The sequence below is a fragment of the Pan troglodytes genome, chromosome 17 (genome assembly GCF_028858775.2).
Source record: "Pan troglodytes isolate AG18354 chromosome 17, NHGRI_mPanTro3-v2.0_pri, whole genome shotgun sequence".
In the NCBI taxonomy this organism is placed as follows: Eukaryota; Metazoa; Chordata; class Mammalia; order Primates; family Hominidae; genus Pan; species Pan troglodytes.
Window position 1 is genome coordinate 1,245,001 of NC_072415.2, and position 7,500 is coordinate 1,252,500.

The 7,500-nt window shown below is 54.2% G+C and overlaps 1 long non-coding RNA gene across 1 annotated transcript; it reads right to left on the reverse strand.

Moving 5' to 3' along the window:
• Window positions 1-4,630: 4,630 nt before the first annotated feature.
• On the reverse strand, window positions 4,631-6,807 carry LOC134808646 (uncharacterized). The gene is made up of 2 exons (XR_010152009.1): window positions 5,977-6,807; window positions 4,631-5,846 (listed from the first exon to the last, which is right to left on the reverse strand). It is a non-coding gene; the product is annotated as an uncharacterized LOC134808646 (long non-coding RNA).
• Between the last annotated feature and the right edge of the window lie 693 nt (window positions 6,808-7,500).

The following is a 7,500-nucleotide window of genomic DNA, read 5'->3' on the forward strand; positions in this document are numbered from 1 at the left end:
AAGTACGGACGCCACACGTGACCGAGAGAAAAGTCTGAAAATGCCCCTCGCATCCAAGCGGGGACCCGGCCTCGACCTCCCGAAATCATACACCGAGTGGGGAAGCCCAGCAAGGCCCGCCTGTCTAGATTTCTCTCGGCCTCTCGAAGCACCGAAGCACGCGCTTCTCACTTTCGTGGAAGGGGCAGGGCCCTACCCGGCACGGGGGTGTCTGACAGACTGACAGAGAAAGAGACAGACATAGAAAGACAGAGATGGACAGAGAGAGACAGTGAGAAACAGACAGAAAGAGAGAGAGACGGAGAGAAACAGACAGGGAGAGGGGGAGAGAGAGAGAGAGAAACGGACAGGGAGGGAGAGACAGAGAGAGACAGACAGACAGGCAGAGAAAGAGAGAGTAAGACAGAAGATAGGCACAGAGAGAGAGAGAGACCGACAGAGAGACACAGAAAAAGAAAGAGAGAGGCAGACAGACAGAGAAAGACATAGACAGACAGAGAGAGACAGAAACAGACAGAAAGAGAGAGAGAGAGAAACAGACAGGGAGGGAGAGAGAGAGAGAGAGACAGACGGGGAGAGAAAGAGAGTAAGACAGAAGACAGACACAGTGAGACAGGCAGAGAGGGAGAGAGAGAGACAAAGACAGAGACAGAGACAGACAGAAAGAAAGAGACAGACAGACAGACAGACAGGCAGACCGACAGAGAAAGAGACACAGAGAGAAAGACAGAGACGAACAGAGAGAAACAGACAGAGAGACGGTCCTAGCCCAGTAGCGATACAGTGCCTTTTCTTTCATTTTCTCTTTCCTTTCTTTTCTTGTTTTCTGTCTTGTATATCTGTACGTATGTATGTACGTACGTACGTACGTATGTATGTATTTATGTATTTATCTGGAGACCGGGTCTCACTCTGTCGCCCAGGCCGTAGTGCAGTGGTGCGATCTTGGGTCACTGCAACCTCCGCCTGCCAGGTTCAAGCAATTCTTCCGCCTCAGCCTCCCGAGTAGCTGGGATGACAGGTGCCGGCCCCACGGCACCTGACTCAATTTCGTGTTTTCAGTAGAGACGGGGTTTCACCACGTTGGCCGGGCTGGTCTCGAACTCCTGACCTCGGGATGACAGACGTGAGCCACTGCGTTCAGTGTACAGTGCCATTTCTTAGAAATCACTCCTCACGGGAACACACACTTAGAGGTGACGTGTAGAGATTTTATTTACTTAGTTAGTTCGTTCGTTCGTTAGTTAGTTATTATTTGCGCGGGGAGGTGGGGGGACGGAGTTTGGCTCTTGCTGCCCAGGCTACAGTGCAACGGCCTAGGGGACTCAAGGAGTCAACCTATGGCAGAGAGGACACGTCCTTCTGAGCGTAAGGGCCGCAGCGAAAGTTGGCAGGGCCCGCGCTTTTAAAGGCTGAAATCCCGGCGGCTCAGGCCGGTCGTTTCCAGCACTTTGGGAGGCCCAGGAAGGCGCATCATTTGAGGTCAAGAGTTCGATACCAGCGTGGCCAACGTGGAGAAACCCCCTCTCTACTAAAAATAAGAATATGAGCCGGCCATCCTGGTGCGTGCCTGTAATCCCAGCTACCGAAGAAGAATCACTGGAGCCCGGGAAGCAGAGGTTCCAGTGAGCCGAGAGAGCGCCACTGCACCGCAGCCTGGGTGACAGAGCGAGAGAGACTCAGTCCAAAAAAAAGAAAGAAAAGAAGAAGAAGAAGAAACAAAAGAACCGGCCCAAATACTGCATTGTCGCTGAACATTCTCCCAAAAGGCCAGAAACCCCCTGACTCAGGTCAAGGAGGTGGTGTTTGGTTGTACTTGTGTCTCTCTCTCTCTCTCTCTCTCTCTCTCTCTCGCTCTCTCTCTCTCTCTCTCTCTCTCGCTCTCGCTCTCTCTCTCTCTCTCTCGCTCTCGCTCTCTCGCTCTCTCTCCTCTCTCCCCCCTAACTTTTATTTGTCGTTCAAGCATACATGTGCAAGATTGTGACATAGGTAAACTTGGGACGGGGGTGTTCAGTGTGCAGATGATTTCATCACCCGGGTAGTCAGTGCTGTGTCCGACAGTATTCGTGTTTTGTTTTTTTCCTGAAGCTGTCTCTCCTTCCACCCCTCCTCCCTCAAGCAGGCTTCCGCGTCCCTGGTCCCCCTCGTTCTGCCCATGCAAGAACTCTCATCTGTAAGTTCCCACTTCTAGATGAGAACACGCGGTATGTAGCCGATCGTTGCTTTCATCTTCGGTGGTGGCGGTGAAAGAGGCATGACACTAAATCGACCCTTAGGACGCTCCCCTCCGTCCCCACCCCGCACCCCCTCCCCACACACACCCTCATTCCCGCACCCCCTCCTGAAACGCAAGAAAGGAAGAAAGAAATGAAAGTAAGCGGTGAGCCTGCAAGGCGGTGGAGGCGGGGGATCTCAGAGGGCGAGCAAGCGATGGCGGTCGGGGGATGTGTCCACTGAGGTATCAAAACTAGGGGACCCACTTTTCAGCCGCAACACACCCCCTAATCCTCAGCCGCAGGCAGCCTCTGGGTGGGGTTGCGCCTGTCAAAGCTTCCGAATGGAGAGAAGCCCAAGGCTACGGAAGGCATCAGCTCCAACTCCAGGAAGGGAATAGGGCTTTGTGCATATGAATGGGGCTTTGAAAGGCGTTGCCGCGGCTTCCAAAGCGATGCGCTGTGCCTCGCCTCGCCCCGCCCCGCCCAGAGCGAGACTCCGTCTGAAAATAAGTACACAAATAAATCATAAAATAATTTATCAATAAATAAGAAAGAAAGAAAGAAAAGAAAGAAAGGAAAGAAAGGAAAGAAAGGAAAGAAAGAAAGACAGACAGACAGACAGACAGACAGACAGACAGACAGAAAGAAAGAAAGAAAGAAAGAATCAGTACAGCGACCGTGGTCGTGAATCATTCCCCGGAGTCCAGGCGCAGTGGCTCACGCCCGTCACGCCAGCACTTTGAGACGCCGGGCAGGAGGGTTGCAACGAAATGATGAGACCCCGTCTGTGGGAAAACATTTAAAAATGAAGGCCGGGCGCGGTGGCTCACGCCTGTCATCCCAGCAGTTCCGGAGGCCGGGGAGGGCGGATCACCTGAGGTCGGGAGTTCGAGACCAGCCCGATCGACATGGAGAAGCCCCGTCTCCACTAAAAATACAAAATCAGCCAGACGTGGCAGCGCACGCCCGCAATCCCGGCTACTCAGGAGGCCGATGCAGGAGAATCGCTTGAAACCGGGAGGCAGAGGTTGCGGCGAGCCAAGATCGCGCCACCGCACTGCAGTCTAGGCCACCAGAGCGAAACTCTGTCTCGGGCGGGGGGGGGGGGGAGGAAAAGAAAATTTAAAACGGTGTGGGCACAGTGGCGCGTGCCTGCGGTCCCAGGTTCTGTACTCTGGAGGCTGAGGCGGAAGGATCGCTCGAGTCCAGGAGCGTCCACGCTGCAGGGAGTGAGTTACGATGGCACCACTGCCGGGGTGACGGAGCGAGATGCCGTCTCTAAATCAGTCCATGAGATCACTGGAAGGCGCTCTCTGTGTCTCACTTTCCAAGAGGGTCTCTTTAGGCCAAGCAGGCATGGTACCTCACGCCAGTCATCCCAGCACTTTGGGAGGCTGAGGCGGGAGGAAAGAAGGAAGGGAGGAAGGGAGGAAAGAAGAAAAGAAGAAAGGCAGGAAGGCAGGAAGGCAGGAAAGAAAGAGGGGAAGAGAGAGAGAGAGAGAGAGAAAGAAAGAAAGAAAGAAAGAAAGAAAGAAAGAAAGAAGAAAAGAAAAGAGAAGAAAAAAGAAGAAAAGAGAAGGGAAGAAAAGAAAAGCAAACGGGGAGGGGGCATATCTCCTTGACCGGTGACCGCCCAGGATACAGTGGGTCACGGCCGACCGAAGCCTCGACCTGTGGGGCCTCAAGTGATCCTCTCCTCATCTCAGCCTCCCGAGTAGCTGCGACTACAGGCGGCCATCACCGCGCACAACTCATCTTATAATCACATCATGATTGTATCGAGACGGGGTCTCGCTCCGTCATCCAGGCTGGATCGCCACGGCACGATCTCAGCTCATCGCAACCTCGGCCTCCCCGGTTGGAACAACTCGCCCGCCCCAGTCTCCCGAGCGGTCGTGATTCCAAGCCCACGCCACCAGGCCCGGCTAATCGTTCTATTTTTTCAGAGAGACGGGGTTTCGCCACGTCGGCCAGCCTGGTCTCGAACTCCCGGCCCCAAGCGATCCACCGGCCTCGGCCTCCCAAAGTGCCGGAATGACAGGCGTGAGCTAGCGTGCCCGGCCCAGATCATCTTTTTCATCCATTGTAGAGAAGGGGTTTCGTCAGCCAACGGGTGGAAGGTGGGGTGGGTTTTACTCAGCCTGCGTACTGTGAAAAGGTTAAGTGAGTGTGCTTTGTGAACTAGATATGGAAATGTGTGTGTGTGTGTGTGTGTGTGCGCGTGTGTGCATGCGTGCGTGCGCGCGCGCGCGCGTGTGTGTGTGTGTGAGAGAGAGAGAGAGAGAGAGAGAGAGAGAGAGAGAGAGAGAGAGAGGAGAGACACCAATCCCACCACGAGGACCCGGAAATAGTGTTTGATCTGTGTCCCTGCCTAGTCACCTGTCTTGTGTGTAGACGACTGAGGATTCCACAAATGAAGGTCAGCAGTATCTATTGAGCTGTTTCTCCCTCTCACGCGTCTCATCTGTGTGCTGGAGAAAGGGAAGAGAAGAGGTTCCGATGGGAAGTTGTCTTCACGCCTGAGGCAGCTGAAGGCAGACCGAAGGGAAGGAGGGCATCCTACGTGACATTTCCATACCCACGCACCCTTTACAATGCTGGGGCCGCCAGTCCACCCCGTACGTCAGCCCACCCCCAAGAACAGCACGGTCCGGGGTGGTCCAGTCTCATCCCAACCGGCCCACCCGGGGCATGCGGTGGAAGTCTTCGCCGGAGGATCCGAGGGCAGCGTCAACGCGGTTCCCCTGGGGTCGCCCGGCAAAGGCCAGCCGGGGGAGGGTAGCGGGACGTGACGGGGGGGCGGGGGTGGTCGCATCCGCCTCAGAGCTCCCTGGAAGGTGGCAGGTAGCCGGTGGGGCACGCCGAGCCAGAGACGTCCGGCAGGATATAGATGCGGAAGGCGTGTCAGTCCTCTCCCTATACCTCTCCTGTGGAAAATGCCAGGGCGGCGGTGGGAGCCTCGGCTGGGGGAGAAGCGGGGACAAGGGGGAGAGGGAAGGAGGCCCTCGGGAGGTTTCGGCACCGAAAACCCACTCAGCCAAGCTCCCTCCGTGTTTCCGCGTCCAAGGTACACCCCGGGAGACGGCAAGAGAAACGTTCACACCGTGCTTTCCGTCTTCGTGTTTATCTCTTTCATCTTTTCCATTTTACGAGAGATGCTCATTTCAACAAGCAGACGGCGGATGTGACGCGAGAAGTGTCAAGGCCAGGAGTTTGAGACCAGCGTGAGCAACAGAGCAACACAAGTAGGAGAGCCCAGCTGAAAGAAATGAAAGAGGAGGAGGAGGAGGAGGAGGAGGAGGAGGAGGACGACGACGACGACAAGGGGGGTTGGGGGGGGGGAAGGAGAAGGAAAGAAAAGAAAAGAAAAAAAGAAAAAGAAAAGCAACCACCACCAAGAAAGTTAAGATCCTCCAACGGTCGGAAGTTGAAGACCAGCCTAACCAAGATGGAGAAACCCCATCTGTACTAGGAATAGAAAAATTAGCCAGGCACGATGGCTCATCGCTGTCATCGCAGCTACTCGGGAAGGCTGAGGCAGGAGAATCCCTTGAACCTGGGAGGCGGAGGGTGCGGTGAGCCGAGATCCGCCATCGTCCTCCACCCTGGGCGACAAGAGTGAAACTCCGTCTAAAGAGAAAAAAAAAAAGAAAGAACGAAAAGGCGGATCGGTGAGATGCGTGTGAACATTTTATCTGTTCGCAGTCCCCGTATTAAAAACGGAAAGAACCGACCCATGACAAACATGACCAGAGCGTACCGTGCCCACGCGTGTCATCACAGCACTCCGGGAGGCCGATGCGGGAGGATCTCTGGAGCCTAAAAGTTGGAGATCACCCCGACACGTGAGATGACGCCTACAATCATCATAATCATAGAAGTTTAAAAAGAGATCACGTGTGCCCAGAGCATGGACAACAAAGCGAGAGCACATCCGTACTAAAAAGAAGACGATTGATAGGTAGGCAGGCAGGCAGGCAGGCAGGCAGGCAGGCAAACGTAGAAGGAGCCAGGCGCAGCGTCTCACGCCTGTAATAGCAGCAGTGTGGGCGGCCGAGGCAGGCAGGCGGATTGCTTGAGGACAGGAGTTCGAGACCAGCGTGGGCAACATGATAGAATCCCGAAACCCATCTCACTCACATACATACATACATACGTACATACATACGTACATACATACATACCCACACATACATACCTACCTACGGAAAACAGGAGAAGCAACATAGAAGTCAGCCGGTGTGGTGGTGCGTGCCTGTGGTCTCAGGTAATGGGGATGGGAGGGATCAGAGGCAGGACGACCGTTTGGTCGGTCCAAAGCATTGAGGTTGGGGTGATCCTGGGCGGCAGAGACAGAGGAAGACCCTGCCAGTAAGGGAGGGAGGGAGGGAGGGAGGGAGGGAGGGAAGGAAGGAAGGAAGGAAGGAAGGAAGGAAGGAAGGAAATAAACAAGCAAGCAGGCAAGCAAACGAGGAACATGACAGTGACACAGAATAACCCATGAGAATAAACAAGCAAATAACAGGGTATGAATGAAGCTAAAAGGCAATTAAGATCGCAATCCATTGTTTTCTCTGCACCCCACCGCACCCCACCCCACCCCACCCCACCCCACCCCACCCCACCCCACCCCACCGCAGCCCACGTAAGCTGGAGTGGAAGTGCGCGATCACAGCCCACGTTAGCCTCTCCCTCCCGGGCTGAAGAGATCCCTGTAGTCCCAGCTACGTGGGAGGCTGAGGTCACCAGAGCCCAGAGTCAGAAGACCAGGCGGGCCGGCCCCAAAAGAAAAGAAAATAAATACACGAAAATTATGAATAAATAATAAATGAAGGAAGGAAGGGAGGAAGGATATACATACACGTGTAGGTAAATGAAATGGGGTTTTAATACATACTCATCCATTAAAAGTAACATAATATAAACGTATTAATTATGGAAATATCATTTACAGAGTTTTATCACTACGTGTGTGTGTGTGTGTGTGTGTGTGTGTGTGTGTGTGTGTGTATAAATGTACGTTCATACACGGCAGCGTTCAGAAAATAAGATTGAAAAAAGGAAGGAATCGGCCAGGCGTGGTGGCTCACGCCTGTACTCCCAGCAGTCTTTGGGAGGCCGAGGCGGGCGGATCACTAGGTCGGGAGTTCGAGACCGGCCCGGCCAACATGGTGAAATTCCGTCTTTCCTCGAAGTAGAAAACCTGCCGTTTGCTTGATCCGTGGAGGCAGAGGCAGCGGTAGCAGTGAGCCGAGAAGGCACCAAGGAAGGAGAAGGAGAAGGA